Here is a 16,450-nt window from a genome sequence, read left to right as displayed (position 1 = left end):
GGAACGTGTATGTAGCCAGTGTCGTCTTGCTATTCAATTTTATAACAAAACTTACTAATTTCAACCAATAGAGGTGAGTCGTTTGAAACAGGAAGAGATTAAATTTTAGAAAATTTGTAAGAAATGACATCTTGTGGAGTTCCCACGGGGGTGTAGCAGGTTAAGCATGTGGCATTTCCACAGTTCCAGCTTAGGTGGGATTCAGTCCCTAGCCTGTTTATCTATGCTGCAGGTACATCAAAAAAACAAAACCCAGAAAACCTGACATTTCATTGTACTCATGCCTACAGAATCTAGGCAGAGAGGCTGTTTTCACAACTAGACAATTAATTGTTATCCCTAAGCCATTCATTCCTTAACAGTTCTAATCTTTTTTATGTATTAAACTCTCTTTAAGAAACATAAGAATCTTGCCAATACCTACGGTTTTATCAATGAACCCATTTTATCAACTGTCAGTGCCATGGCTATACATGTAAGAAATCTAAAATATATATGTGTGTATTGCATATCCCGAGTTTGCTATTTTTCTGCCTTTTGCTTCTTAGGGCCACACCTGCAGCATAGGGGAGTTCCCAGGCTATGGGTCTAATCAGAGCTGTGGCTGCTGGTCACAGCCACAGCCACAGTCACAGCAATGAGGTATCCAAGCCATGTCTATGACCTATACCAGAGCTCACGGCAATGCCGGATCTCTGACCCATTTAGTGAGGCCAGGGATCAACCCTGCATCCTCGTGGATACCAGTCAGATTTGTTTCCACTGTGCCACAACAGGAACTCCTTGGGTTTGCTATTTTTCATATCACACTCTCCCTCCCTCAATCATTCCAATGGTGCTGTGGGGTGATCAGTCTTGACACAGACACCTTTCCTGGGTTCCCCTCACAGAGCCCTGTTCTGGACCCCATACCCACTTCAGCCACCCCTCTCTCCACACTCCTTTCTGCAGTGAGCTGCTCTAGGCCCCACCGGACAGCTGCTAACATAATCTACATGGATGAAACATCGCAGTAGGTTATGTGACAGCAGGTTATCTGGTAGAGCTGCATGAACCAGAGGGACTCAACTCTTGGCCACGCTCAGGCTGCACACACCCCAAACACTTTGCTTCCTGATAGCAGTGACTTTCAAACAAGATTCTTACTCAAGTCCCAGAGAATAATGCAGACATGGGTGCTAGCTGCATGTACATTTCATAAGAAAGGACTTATGATCTTAGACTAAATCTAATCACACATTATAAAATTCATCAACCAATAAATGAATCATCTGGGGGACATCTACGGTACAAATACTTTCATCTCAGTCTTTCAGAGGTTTCTTTAAATAGTTTTGGAATTTATTTGACCAGGGGGAGGGGTTGGTCAGGGGATTTAGAAAGACCCCATCACACATTCCCCATCGGACAACAATGTCCTGGAAGGCAGCAACAATGGCTTCCTGCCACCAGCACAAGAGCAACAAGACTAGGGTCAACTCTGCACCCCCTGAAAACATGCCCAGTAACTGGTAGAGAGTATTTATGCTCCAACAATATGAGACTTCCTCCCCCAGTACGAGGATACTCCAAGAATCACTCACAGAGCCCCATCCTCTCAGTTTACAATGAAGAAACAATGGCTGGAAGAAGTGGAGTCATTGGACCAAGGTCACCCAGTAGCTTGGAGTCCAAGTAAATATATTTATTTAGCAAACAAGGGTCTGGAAACCAGTGCAGTAAAGTCCTCATCATCAGAGTGATTTTATTATTCCTCAGCCAGCCAGCCATATATTTGTTCTATTAAACTTTCACCACACAGCCTTGGCTTTAATATTGTCACATGCATTCCTCTTCTCTCCCCAGAAGAGTGATGCTCTTTGAGGCACAAGATTCCCTCCAAATTCCATGTTAACAGTCCAGGAGAGCCTGGCTCTGCTGGGTGAGGAAGGACCACCACCTGACTGAGTGCTGCTGGTGGCAGCAAGCCAGCTGAGCAATGCCGCAGGTCCTGAGTGGACTCACTGGGAAGGCTGGTCTTGGCACTCATCAGGGGCTGTCGCAGCAGCTGCATGTCTGTCATATACACATTAGGTGTCTAGGGCTGATTGAGGGGCCAGAGTGTAGGAGGAGGCTGAGTGTTGGCTGTACTCTTAAGACCTAGGAGAGGTACAGGACAACACCCACACCCTCACTTCAACACTGGGAGAAAGCCTGAGACCAAAGTGAACCATGAAGGTCAAGGGTGGATGCTGCAGGAATAAGGGGATAAAGCTCTGTCTTCCTCATTGAGCACCCTTGCTGGGTAGATCTCTCCTCTGGGACTGTGACCCTCTCTCTGTAAACCAAACTGTCACCAGTCTGAGGTCTTATGTGAAGATGGATCTTCCACATATCAAATTAGGTTTTAGGCTTATCAAGAGTCTTCTTGGCACATACTTAGTGGGATGACATTGGTGATGGGGGCCAAAACCCTGCTGTAAGCCATGGTGCTCCATGGCCTGCAGGGTCCTTCGGTGGGGGAGAACTGTGGTCCAGTGACTGCAGGGGCCTACTTGCCATGGGCAGAAACCCAGGATGTCAGTCATCACATATGTGTTTCATCAGAGGGGTCACGTGCTTCATGGTAGGCGAACCAGGAAGGAGCATGTGCCAGGAGCTAGGATGCAAGGGCAAGGCTGTCTGAGAACCTCAGTTACTGACCGCAGCTGCATTTTCCACGGGCCACATGCTGTTGGAACTAGACTTTGGTGCAAGCAAGTTTAGAGGGGTTCTCCATGGTGGGAGCTGTGTTCTCTCCTGATGGCACTCTGCCCATGCCAGCCTTGTGGTGTGAAGACAGAATGAGGATTGGGTGGGCTGTTTCTCAGCTGTGAAACCTGCATAAAAGGAGCTGAAACTCAGATATTCAGGCTTATGGACTGTCAGTGAGACCATGCTCCTTGCCTCTGATCCTTTCCTGCTTCCTCATCCTATTTCTTCACCAGTGAGCCTGAAAAGTAGGCATGGATATAGGAATGGAGGATGGAGGCTCCATCCCAGCAGCACAGTGGTGCTGACCAGTGAGGCATGGAAGTCCTCGTGTGTTGCCGAGGCTCATCGTCCAGCATAGATGCAGGCAAAGCCCAGTGAAGATTTCAAAGTCAAGAGGAGAGTGTACTCAGAAGGCTGTGCCTGGACATCTCTGACTCTAGAATGAAGCTTGCTCAGAGGCAGAGGGGAAACCAGTCAGTTGGTTAGAGAAAAGCCTTTAGCTCTGCCACTTAAACTAACAGACTTACACATTACCTGACAGGCTTTGGGACAACACGAGGAATCCTCAGAAGACTAGGGTCAACTTCCTAACAAGTTTTGTTCTAACAAGAGGGGGAGGAAGCCCTGTATTTTAGCAAATAGCTGGGAGAGGAGGAACAAGCCAAGTGAAAAGGCAGATGAGGCTGGCAGCCCCGGGCAATCTTCAAAAAATTACTGGGAGAAACCCAGGGGGAGCGAGGAAGCTGTTGATGGGAGGTTCTGTTCCTGGTGGGGGTGGGCGGTTGCTGTTCTGCTGCAGAACTTGGAAAGCTGAGTCAAGCCATGGTGCTTGATTTAGCTTGGCTTGGTCTTTCTCAGGTGGAGCATTTGACAGGCACCTGCAGAGCTCTCTCTGGACCCCAGAGAGCTCAGACTACAAATCATCATTAGCAAAAGGTTCACAGCTTAGGTTAAGAAATGAGAAGGGACTAGGTCCATCTTCAGCAGATGAAGAAACCAGGAGGCACTCTTTTCTGCACAGAAGCCAAAGACAGCAGCCTTAAAATGTCTTGGGCCAGTTTGAAGAAGTATAGGGAAAAGAGCAATGGTTGTAAGGAAAGCAGGGCCCTTAATTTTGTTTGGAAGTTGCTTATTATAATTGCGGATTCCATCATCATCTGGGGTGTGGGAACCCTTGAGAATAGAAAAGGGGATTTCGGAAGTTTTAATGCACAGCCTATACATGGTGAAGAGACAGGAAATGCCATGAAACCTGAAGGTGCCACCAATGCAAGTTACACACTTGTTAGCTGACAGTGGGGCTTTGGATGCCACTTTTCAGGGCGAAAGGCAGTCTGTCTAAAGGGTAGAAGGTGTCCCTAGAACATAGAAACTCTGTGTCACAACCCATTGACCGGAGACAGCTTTTAATTGACCATGGATGTTTGAGGCTAGAGTCTGGTGAAATTATGCACTTTTAATGGCAACTTGGAGGAGCTGAACCAGGACATGCGCTGCTCTTTTCTCTCTTTGACTCCTTGTCCATTGTCCTCCTCTACACACTGCAAGCCATCTGCCATAGTCTGTAACTGGTGACAACCGTGCAGATTTAAACTGCAGGAGAGGCATCAGGCTCTGCAAACTCCGCATTTCCAAAATCGCTGTTTGGACTGTAAGCTGACCAAATAGACACATTTAGGATTTGGGCTCCTGTTTCCCAGCCAGAAATGCAGGCCTTGGAAAAGATGCTTCTCTATCTTGACACAAAGCTTTGTCTTGACAATTCATTGGAGCATTGAGAAAATGGAACACAGAAGTCTCAGAGTTGGTGCAGCCCAATTTGGAAGCACTGGGAGGCTCCACATCCATTCCGGGGAAAATGAATTATGCTGCAGGTTCCGAAGAAGATCCTGACATTATCAGGAGCCGCTCTCACTAGGGCCCTCTGGTCAGGACCAGCCAGAGGAAGAAAAAGGAGGAGAGAAGAGATGCTTTTCCGGTATCTTAGGTCTTGAGTTGATGATGGGAGGGAGCTGGGTGAGAAATTTTACAAAGTTATAACACATTGTTACGATCCCTCACCTCGTCAGCTCCTGTCTGCTTGACAAGGACAATATCCCTTCAGGAAAATATGAAATAAAATGGAAAGTGGCCTCACGATGAAGTTACCTGAAGCAATGGCCTGATATGTTACAGAGTGTTGGGAGCAACATTAAAAAGGCATTTGTAACTGGCCACCTCCATGGCTCCAAGTGGAAGCTGATGCAGGCCTTCTCAGTCCCAGGGCTTTTGTGAGAGTTGGCCCCTCATGACCACTCTTGGCAAGCCAGGCCTGGGACACTGGGGACCCCACCAGGGAAAAATTCCTTTTAAAGAGTCACAGCCCCTCTAACATGGACATTCTAGCAAGAGTCACGTCTGGGCAGAGGGTCAGAGGCATTCGCACCTGTGAGAGGACGAAGGAGGAGCCCAGCACCAAAGGGGGCTGGAAGTTGGCGACTGTCACCACAATAATCTAATTATTACTCTGCTCCTGTCCCCTCCTGAATAACTTTTTTATTGAAGTAGAGTTGATTTCCAATGTTGTGTGTCAGGTGTGCAGAAAAGTGATTCCATTATACCCCTGCATGTGTATATCTAGTCTTTTCCAGATTCGTTTCCATTACAGGTTCGTACAAGATGCTGATAGGTTGTCTATTTGATATTTAGTAGTGCTGATAACGTCCTCAATCTACCATAACTGGGCCCATCTGAATGACACCCAACACCGCTCCTTCCTGAAGGCTTTCCTCTCAAGCTGGATGCCTGTCAAGATTCCTGTGCTGTGTGACAGCCCTCTCACTGCTGGCCCTGCAGTCAGCCCCTTCTCCACTTCCTCTAGCTGTCCTCTCACCTCATCACCATCCACCCCGCCTTATTCCCACCTCATTACGGACCTCCCACTTCATCACAGCTGTCACCATCCCATCGTCACCCTCCTCCTTCACCCCCATCCTCCCACCTCACCGCAGATCTCCTAACCACCCTCTCTCTCAGCTCAACTCCACCATCCTCCCACCTCATCTCCGTAACCCCACCTCATCGCTGTCCTCCCCACTTCATCACTGGCATCCTTCCACCTCACTACTACCCCCCCATCTCATCACCAACCTCCCACCTCATCACCATCCTCCCCACTTCACCACCACCCTCACATCTCATCTCCGTCTTCCCCACCGCCCCCTCACTCCCTCAGCACCACCACCTGCTCCCCACTGGCTCTTCTGGCGCCCTGGACTCCTCTGCCCCACCCCAGGCCTCCTTCTTCTCCTCAGCAGTTCAACTGTCACCTACAAAGCCCATTAACAATTCCCTCCTCATAAAAGTACAGTCTGGGAAATAAAGCAAAGTCTACCTTTTCTTTTCCTTTGTGCTTGGCCGGGTTTCAGTTGCTTGCAGGGCGCAGTGCAGAGACACCACGCCTGCACTGCAGACCCCAGTTAGGGAAGCAGCTGCGCCAGCCGTTAAAAAACGGTTCCTGAGGAAATAAGAGCAACACCGCGATTCAAGATGGCTGCGGACTGTTAACTAGGCTGTGCCTGGGATTGGGTGTGAGCCGTGTGTCCCCGCCTCCCGCGGCCTGCCGAGGCCCCGCCCCCCGGGCACATTCGAGCCAACCTGGCACACGGCCGGCCGAGGCCCCGCCTCCCAGGCACAAGGCCGGCGGAGGACCCCCTGTCCGCGCGCGGCCTGCGAGGCCCCGCCCCCCCAGGAAAAGGCCTGCCGAGGCCCTGCCTCCCTGGCTCGGCCTGCAGAAGCCGCGACCCCCAGTCATATAGCCTACCGAGGCCCCGCTCCCCCCGCGCGCGGCCTGTCGAAGCACCACCTCCCCGCGCGCGGCCTGCCGAGGCTCCGCCCCGCCCCCGGCACAGGGCCTGCCTAGGCTTCTCCTCCCTGGCAAGCGGCCTGCCAAGGCCCTGCCTCCCTGGCACATGGCTTGCCGAGGCCCTGCCTCCCCGCGCGGGGCTTGCAGGAGCCGCGTCCACCTGGCACTTGGCCTGCTGAGGACCCGCCCCCCCGGCACACGGCCCGCCGAGACCCTGCCTCCCTGCGCATGGCTGGCCCAGGCACCGTCCCCCCAGCACAAGGCGTGGCTAGCTCCGCCTCCCCCCGCGGCCCCCAGAGCCGCGCCCCCCAGTCACATAGCCAGCGGAGGCCCCGCCCCCCCGGCGCAGGGCCTGCCGAAACCCCGCCTCCCCGCCCGCAGCCTGCAGAATCCTTGCCCACCTGGCACGTGGCCTGCAGAGGGCCCCCCCCCCGCCCCGTCCCCGCGAGTCCCGCAGAAGCCGCGCCCCTCAGTCACACAGCCTGCAGAGGCCCCGCCTCCTCAGCACGCGGCCTGCTGAAGCCCCGCCTCCCCCAGGTCGACCTGAAGAAGCCGCGCCCCCCAGTCACACAGCCTGCCGAGGCCCCGCCCCCCTGGCACCTGGACTGAAGAGGCCCTGCCTCCCCGCAAGGCCTACTGAGGGGGGGTCCCCCTCGCACCCTACAGGGCCTGCTAAGGCCCCGTCTTCCTGCCGAGTCTGCCCGCCCCCCGCCGCCACCCCACGCCGCCTGCAGTGGCTCTGCGCCCCACCGCCGAGCCCCAGCGCGCCTGCCTTGTCACCTCGCCAACACCCCCCCACCCCCGCCACCCGCCCATGAACTGAGGAGACACTGTGAAGCTCCCAGGCCCGCCTGACTGCAGAGTGCGTGCTTGGAGCTCACAGCCCCGTCTTCGGGTAATGGAGAATGCTTTCCTTTCCTTCGCTGGGCCGGAGCCACGAGGGCAGGTGGCCCCTTGATGCGGCCCAGCTGGAAAGTGTCAGGAACACAACTTCCACCTGGTCTCTATGCCTACTGCTGGAAGCCACCGTGTCCAGCTCCCTTGGCCCATCCCCAGCTCTACCTGCAGTGGTTACCCTCTGCTCCCCGCTGCTGGCCAGGTCCCACCTAGGCCACCATCCCTCCCTGCACCTGCTCCCTCCAGGCCTCTTCCACCTTGTCCTCTGTCCCCCACAACCACACTGTTCCCACCCCTCCCTCACTGGTCCCCAGCTTCAGTCTCATCCACTCAGGTGTCCTTTCCTCCTCCTGGTCCCTCTCTGGAGCACACTGCCAGGTCCACCAGCAACACTCGGTCCCCGTCTCTTGTTTGTTTTCTCTTTTCTCCACTAGAATGTAAGCCCCAAGCAGGGATTTTACTCTCCTGTCCTCTTTGCTGTGTTCCCAGTACCTCGAATAGTGTCTGACGTGAGCTGAATGCTCCATAAACACTTGGTGAGTGAAAGGTGATGTGATGTGATGTGACAAGACAGTCCTGATTAGGAGAGGAGAGAAAGGTGACCAATGGTGAGCAGTCCTCAGGGAAGTGCTGACCCTTTCATGAGTGGGATGTTGGTGACAAGGTAACCAACTTGGACAGAAGACTCAGAAAGGTAGAGAGGGTGCCCAGGAGCTGAACAGAAGGAATGATGTGTTTACATTCAGACTCTCCCTGAGGAGTAGATGGGAATGTTTTGATTGCTCACCAGAGAGTCAAAGGGCATCTAAAGAAATTGCTGACAATTTTGCTAAGTACAGTGCTTTTCGCTTGGTAGATGCACAAGGCAACTAACATATATAGCATCTACCAGCTTAAAAGCAATACTACCAGAATTATATAAAACTATATTTGAAAGTTTCTTTTAATAACATCTTGGGTGTTTTCTTTAAGTCTAATTTTGTTCTGCAAAAGGGATGAGGTGTTGGTTCCTAGTAAAATAAGTCTACTTCCTCAATGTCTTTATTCCCATATACTAGATCTTATAACTACACTGGAGCTAAAAATTGCAAAACATAATTTCCACATTTGGCCGATAAAATCTAATGTACATTTAGAGTGTTATACTTTGCAAAGCCAAAGAAAAGGAATGTAGGTTATGGGACCTGGATACTTGGATTTGAAGAGTGTATCCGACATCCTAGCCATTCTGAACCTTGGTTTCATCAACTGAAAAATGGGAATCCTGTTGTGTCTAGAACCAGTATAATTTTAGTGACTAACAGCGTGTGCTACGGGTAGTACATGCTCCAGAGTGCTGCTAACAACCTATACTTTCTCAGTTACTAAAATCCCAAACAAAACGGCCTACCTAATCTTGATGCTATTAAACAATTTTTAGGGGTTGTGATGCTATCACAACTCAAAAATTCTTTTAACTCTGAAAACCCAAATCATTCATAAAAACCATCCAAAAAGTTTTTATGCAAATGAGTCAGCTTTTTAAGTGGAGAAGATATAAAGCACATATTGCATTATCTCCTGAATACTTTCATAAAGAACAGGGCTCCTGAAGTTCCCAACGTGGCTCAGTGGAAATGAATCTGACTAGCATCGCTGAGGACACAAGTTGGGTTCCTGACCTCCCTCAGTGGGTTAAGGTTCCAGCATTGCTGTGAGCTGTGGTGTAGGCTGCAGATGTGGCTTGCATCCCTCATTGCTGTGGCTGAGGTGTAGGCTGGTGGCTACAGCTCTGATGCAACCCCTAGCCTGGGAACCTCCATATGCCACGGATGCAGCCCTAAGGGGGGGAAAAAAAAAAAACAGACAAAAACAGGGTTTCTGAAATGGCATGCAAGTACCTTGTTACACAATTCCATCCGAGTTTCTCAGAATTACATTATTAATTCTTTTTTTTTTCAAAAAGGACTTTAGAACCATAGGATTTCCCTAAACAAATGACCTTGTTCTACAGATGAGGACGTGAAGAGCAACTCCTCCCTGGTTGTACAGGCAAGACCTGGCACAGTCTCTAGACTGCTAATTCATTCCTCTGTCATCTGCATGATGGCTGGGGCAGCCAGTAAACCAGACAAAAAGAAATCCATGGAAGGGAGACAGGCCAATAATATCTTTCAGATGAGCCTTGCCCACCTCCAGTCTCCTGACGCAAGCATTTCCATATTGCAGATCTTCTCACACGTGGCTCACCCACCAGCTGTGGATAACTGCCCTGAACATGGGGCCCTGGCTCACCCTCCACATCTGCACAGCCTAAAAGGATAACAGGTCATACACCTGAAGAAAGCATCACTCCAACACACACTGTAGGTGCCTTGCAAGGAGGATAAAAGCCAGGGCTTGAGGAGCCAGGGAGTAGGGAGCTCATTCCCGGAGTGCTCAGAAGAAGGAAGTGCTCAAGGGACAGGAAGTGTACAGTATGTTCTGGCTGGCAGAGGTCTGCCCTGGCTTCCACATGGTTCAGCACTGGATCTTCCATCTGGTGGGAAGATGTTATTGATTTTATATATATACACATACAGTTGGTTCTCATTAGTCACAGATTCCATATCAGAGAATTCACCTATTCACTAAAAATGTATTTGTCACCCCAAGTCAGGGCTTGGGGTGCTTTTGCTCACATGTGGACACACGCAGAGAAGAGAAAAATTCATCTACCTACAAATGCATTTCCAGCTAAGGCTGAACAAAGCGAAACTCTGCCTTCTTGTTTCCACTCATACTGTAAGCAAATGCCCCTTCTCTGGTCTATTTAGTGCCACATTTCCCCACATTTTTGTGGTGTGTGTGTGTGTGATTTAACTCTTTCAAATGGCCCCCATGTTTGGTGCTGAAGTGTTGTCTAGGACTTTATGGGGGGGGAAATACATTGGTTAGATACATTTTGTTTACACATAGGATTACAGTGCAATTGGCTGTGAGTTCAGTGCCAATGAAACAACAGTGTATATTAAACAAGGTGTCTTTAAACAGAAACACACATAAAATAAGCTTTTGTATTTATCAAGAGACAAAAAAGTGTGACCAGAGGCTGGCAGGAACCTAACCCTGAATTTCCCATGGGCGCAGTGGTTCAGCGTTCACTGATTCCATGTTTGTGGTGACTACAGACCCCAACCACATGACAATGAGGACTGAATAGGTATGTATATACCCATGCACTCATACATAGATATGCACTCATCCATGTCCGTGTAATGATGCAAACATGCGTGGGGGCATATGGCATGTGGCTCCAGTCATGGTTTCATGAAGAGACTGTCATGGTTCTATAACCTATATTGTGAAAGCAGGAAATTTCAGGAGACGAAAGTGAAAAAAGAAATGCACCAAGACTCTGTGCATAAACCATTCATCAGTGGCCTGAATCCAGGATAAGACATGAATGAGATGGGCCATTCCACATGGCTTTGCAGGGAGATTTTATATCTTCCTGATAACAACTCTGACTCCATCAGGCCTGTGAGAGTTCCAGCACACAAGCGATTTTAATGCACCTAGATGGTAATACTTTTCCCCAAATTTCAATATTCTAAATATTTTAAGAGTCACAAATTATTTGCTCCCAAATAATTTATATGGACAAACTTTAAACAGTAATGATCTAAGCAAAATGTGCATCCCATGGGCATGACATAAAAAAAGAGGCTTTTCCAATTGTCAACCTTTTGAAGCAGCATTATCATCTTTGCAGTTCCCATAGCAACATGTTCCATTGCTTGGGTGACAGTGATCTTGTGCTAAACTAACTTGGAAAACAAACGGACATTTCCTCCTGAGTGTCCTCACATCTCACAGTTGCCTCCAAGCCATAGAGGGTTGATGTACCCAGTGCAGCTTCGTGAAGAGTTATGAGGACATTTCATAAACAAGTTTCCAGGATTTGGCCTGTTAAAGCAGTTTTCAACTTCAAGAGCTTTCCAACACGAACCACATCGCCCTTTGTGTTATGCCATGGAGATTGTCCCAGCTGCAGAACAGATGCCAAGGGAAGACATGCCATCTTGGGTGGATTACAGCAGTTCCACAAAGGAGAGGGTGGGATGGAAGATGCCCAGTCCTACCGTCACCAACTCAGGCAGCAGGAGCCATTCTGGGAAAAGTGGATGAGATGCAGCAACCATGAAAGGCCAGTTTCTCCTTCCACAAACCACGTGGGAGAGCCACAATGCAGGACGGTACTCCCATGTTGGTTTCATCCTATCCATATTTTCATGAGTATGGAATCTCATAAGGGAAGGTCTCATACATGCACAGGGGTGGAAGAGATAGTTATAGGAGTGGAGGGGCTATTTTAAAGTACATTTTAGCCCAGAAACCTAGAAAGGGCTCCATGCTTTCTCCCAATGCCTCTCACAACTGGTTTGTTTGAATGACACATGTAGTCAGGACATTTCTTGAGAAAAAGTGGAATGTAGAGAATGGAATGTCAGTCAGTGGATTTGCAGGCACAGACACACTGTCCTAGTGCAGATTTTTCTCCTGAAATAATCAAATATAATTTAGGCACTTTATAATTAACCCAAAGGGGGCTTTTAACAAAGAGCACAGAGCTCTAAGTTGAAAACGTACACTTGCAGAGTGTGTCCAAAGCCAACTTTGTTTTTCAAAAGGAAAATGTGTTCTCTCACTGCTTGAGTTCAACCAGAAGGATGTGAACCAGGCTTAGAGAAGGAGGCCTGGCCTCTCAGGTCCCTGAGATAGTGTAAGGCTGAGTCCTATGGGAGAAGACAGGGTCTCATCTCTCAAATTGTAATGGTTAGAGAAGCCAACTGGTGGACTTTTAAATAATTATAAAGGAAAGATAAATAATTTGGGAATAAGGCAAGAAACTATAATGAAATCCTAAAACCTGATAGAGACCATACACTCCATGTGAAGGCTAGAATGAGCAGTTCCAAATCACAGAGGGCTAAAGAAGGCGGGGAGCCTTCTCACACCTGCTAGAACTTGTCACACTTCAGGCTATGTTTTCTCTGCAGAGGAGAAGTAGCAATACTACAGGACCGAGGAAGGTGGAAGGCACCTCCCCTTCCTAGTACCGAGTACTGTGACTTCCTCCTTGATTTCTGTTTCCAGTGGCTCAGTCAGTCCTAAAAGGCTCCTGCATACTGAGTGCCCAAGACATTGCAAATAAAATCAGACGCCATGGTGGTGCATCACTGGGCCTCAGGGTCCAGTGTGCTAGCTTTTGCTTCCCTAAAAGCCAAGATCATTGCTATGAGCCTAGGTCATTGCCACAAGCATACTTCAAAGCTTCTTCAGCATTCTTGCCTCTTCAATACCTCACTCAGTCTGTCTATTCAGACACTATTCAGCGACGCAAGATCTGAGCCATATCTTTGACATACACCACAGCTCTCGGCAACACTGGATCCCCCACCCAGTGAGCAAAGCCAGGGATAGAACCCGAATCCTCATGGATACTAGCTGGATTTGGTTCTGCTGTGCCACAATGGGAACTCCCTGAAACCCAGGTTTATATCCTGTTAGATTCTCATTCTTACTCTTTTTCCCTTGGTATGCATTCATGTTCATATTCTCCCTCTCTCTCTTTAAAAAAAAAAAAAAAAAAAAAGGAAAAAAGAAAGAAAAAAAGGGGTTCCCATCATAGCTCAGTGTCCTCTGACCAACGTCCATGAGGACACAGGTTTGAGCCTTGAGCTTGTCCAGTGGGTTAAGGATCCAGCGTTGCCATGAGCTGTGTTGTAGGTCTCAGATGTGGCTTTGATCCTGCATTGCTGTGGCTGTGGTGTGAGCCGGCAGGTATAGTTCCAATTTGACGCCTAGCCTGAGAACCTCCATATGCTGCGAGTATGGCCCTGGAAAAAAGAAAAAACAACAAACAAATGTATATACATACTTTCTGTTTAAAATATATATGTTTTAGGGCCTCTAGGAAGTTCCCAGGCTAGGGGTTGAATCGGAGCTGCAGCTGCCAGCCCATGCCACAGCCACAGCAACAGCAATGCTGGATCCCAGCCACAATGGCAACCCATGCGGCAGCTTGCAGTGATGCTACATTTTGATCCTTAATCCACTGAGCAAGGCCAGGGATAGATCCCACATCTTCATGGACCCTGTCGGGTTCTTAACCCACTGAGCCAATTTAAAGTATGGAATTCCTGAAGTCCATACTTTAAAATCCATACTTTTTATTCAAACTTCCTTAGTTTTCACCTCATGTGTTTTTTCTGTTCTAGTATTCCATCTATGATACCAGGTTACATTTAGTTGTCATGTCTCCTTAGGCCCCTCTTGGGCTGTGACATTTTCTCAGACACCTTGTTTTTGATGACCTTGACAGTTTTGAGGATGCTGGTCACTTAGTTTGTAGAATGTCCCCCGCTTGGAATATGCCTGATGTTTCTTCATGATTAGATGCAGTTTATGGACTTTGGGGAGAAGATCACAGAGGTAAAGTGCCATTCTCTTCACATATCAATGATACACATACTCTAGGAAGGACTTAGCACTTGTGTTGTTGACCTTGACTCCTGTTAGATTTTTCCACTGTCTTTTTATTTCCTTTCTATATTGTCCTTTTTAACAATAAGACATGATAATCAGTCTACAGTTAAAAGCAGGAAATTGTGCTGCACGTCCTGAGAACAGAGTACCTACATAAGTATTTGGAATTCTTCTGTACAATATATTTTTATTATCCCTTATTGATTGACTGAATGATTAATTTAGGCATTTATTGATTAATAGGGATTCATAACCATTTATTTTATACTTTGGGTTATAAACTACTACTATATTACTTATTTTCTTTGTCAAATTGCTTCACTTTGGCCATTGGAAGCTCTTTCAGTTGGCCCATGTACACCGCATTTTTTTTTAGTAGTTTCTGACTTTCTGTTTTAAATATTGTTTGCAAATACATTGAGAACCACTTCAAATGCCACAGTAGTTTTTTGTTTTGAAACATCAAACATCATTTTTAAAACCTCAGTGGAGGAGTTCCCGTTGTGGCGCAGTGGTTAAGGAATATGACTAGGAACCATGAGGTTGTGGGTTCGATCCCTGGCCTTGCTCATGTGGCTTAAGGATCTGGCATTGCTGTGAGCTGTGGTGTAGGTTGCAGATGTGGCTCAGCTCTGGCATTGCTGTGGCTCTGGCATATGCCAGTGGCTACAGCTCTCATTTGACCTGTAGCCTGGGAATCTCCATAGACCACGGGAAGCAGCCCTAGAAAAGGCAAAAAGAGAAAAGAAAAAAGAAAAAGAAGGAAAAACCTCAGTGGAGAATAATGTTATCCTCATCAAATATCAACACTGGATATTCCTCTTTTTCACTCCTGATATTCCATGTTTCTTCCTATAATCATTCCCCTTCTATCTCAAGAAGATCCTTTAGGAATTTTTAGATTAGATCCACTGGCAACTAATTCACTCGGTTTTCCTTCATCTGAGAATGGCCATCTAAGGCACCACCAAACAGACAGGGGTCTGTTCAGGCACAGAGGCTCTGTGCCCTCTCCAGGATATCAGGAACCCCCTCAGGCTGGAACTGCACAGCCATTTCCTCGCCAGGGCACAAAGCGCTCGGGCCCTCCATCAGGACCAAGGGCCAGCAAGGTTCTCAGCAAGGTTCTCAGGGAGGCCTCTCCTCTTAGTGAAGCCCCACGGCTGGGTCACGGGTTCAGTGAGGATGAGGAGGAGCTCCCCAGCCTGGCCTTCCTCTTGGGCCTTCACCACAGCCTGCTGCCCTGGGGGCTACCACAGACCCCTGTCCCTGGCTCGGGTCTTGTCTGCACTGCAGGGAAGAGGGCCCAGCAAGCTTCCCAGGCCACCTTTCCACAGAGAATGGGCCTCAGCTCAGGCCCCCTGGAAGCTGCCAAGTCTAGAAAGCAGGCTCGGTGTGGAGGCCTGGCTGCTGCTGAGGACCTGGCCAGGCCTAAGGCTGACCTGCGAGGCTCTGGGAGGCACACCCTGGCTCTGGGGCTGGTTGACCCTTCCCAGCCCAAAAGGAGCAGGTGTGACCCATGTGTCACATGGAGGAGGAGGAAGTGGCACTGCAGCCAGTAGGGAATGGTGGGCCACCCTCCAGGGCCAGTCCAACTGGGCAGCCCCCATGGAAGCCTTGGGCTCCTCCAGGTCCTAGCAACCATCCTGGCTGCCATAGGGGTGGGGAGGAAGGACAGAATGACCAGAGCCAGGAGGGGGTGGGGGTGGGTGGGGTTAGGTGGTGGGGACTTGGGTCTGGGTGTGTGTGGGTGGGCACAGTAGCTCCTTTGCGATGGGGGATGTAAAACATGGATAAAATCGTTCTGTTGTGAAATGCACTTGGTCCACTGTCATCTTGCATATGCCTGTGTCCTCAGAGATGTGTCGTCTGAGGACAGAGGGGGGATCTGAGAGGAACAAAGCATGTGTGAGATCCCAGGCAGTCTGGATCCACATGTGAAGGACTAAGTCTTTCCTCCACAGAGACAAGGATGCCCAGGCTGCTCCTGGGAGTGCACAGCTCTCACTAGCCCCAGGGACAGCCTCATCATCCCTGTCTCTCCAGCCTGCTGGGCTAGGGGGCTTCTGGGGCATCGATTCCATGCTCTGCATCCCGGAACACTCTGGGGATAGAGAGCTGCTTTTGTGCCGTTCAGCCCTCTGGACACTCACCAGTCATGAGAATGGAGGCTGGAGGCAGCCCTTACCTCTAGAGAGTTTCTCTCTGCCTCTCTGAAGTGGCCACATGACAGGCTGTTGTGATTCTCCACTCCTCCAGGGTGTCCCGTGAGGGTGGCCAGTCCAGAGAGGAAAAGGCTTGGCTGTAGGGACAGGACTTTCTGCTTCGGTGCCTTGTGGGTGGGGGACCATCCTATCGTCTTGGTGGGATTATTGCCATGTGCTAAATGGTGGAGGCAGTGGCCTCTTAGTCCCAGTGAGGACAAAACAAAGGAGGGAGTGAGTGACTGTAATCTCATGACCTGTT

The 16,450-nt window shown here is 49.2% G+C and overlaps 1 long non-coding RNA gene across 1 annotated transcript in view; it reads right to left on the bottom strand.

Moving 5' to 3' along the window:
- The window catches only part of LOC146396270 (uncharacterized), a 71,671-nt gene extending 65,394 nt beyond the window's left edge, over positions 1–6,277 (bottom strand). Inside the window, exons 1-2 of the long non-coding RNA XR_014826603.1 lie at positions 6,107–6,277; positions 1,584–4,745 (exon numbers count right to left, since the gene is read on the bottom strand). This is a non-coding gene — a long non-coding RNA (uncharacterized LOC146396270). The remainder of the gene's footprint in view (positions 1–1,583; positions 4,746–6,106) is intronic.
- Between the last annotated feature and the right edge of the window lie 10,173 nt (positions 6,278–16,450).

Source organism: Sus scrofa, chromosome 14 (genome assembly GCF_054392235.1).
Source record: "Sus scrofa isolate SSC_HxYL_T2T_F1_AM1 chromosome 14, Sscrofa_HxYL_maternal_Yorkshire_Landrace_v2.0, whole genome shotgun sequence".
Taxonomy (NCBI): domain Eukaryota; kingdom Metazoa; phylum Chordata; class Mammalia; order Artiodactyla; family Suidae; genus Sus; species Sus scrofa.
Note: the sequence above shows the minus strand (reverse complement) of the source record. Positions and strands in the feature narration are given on the sequence as shown.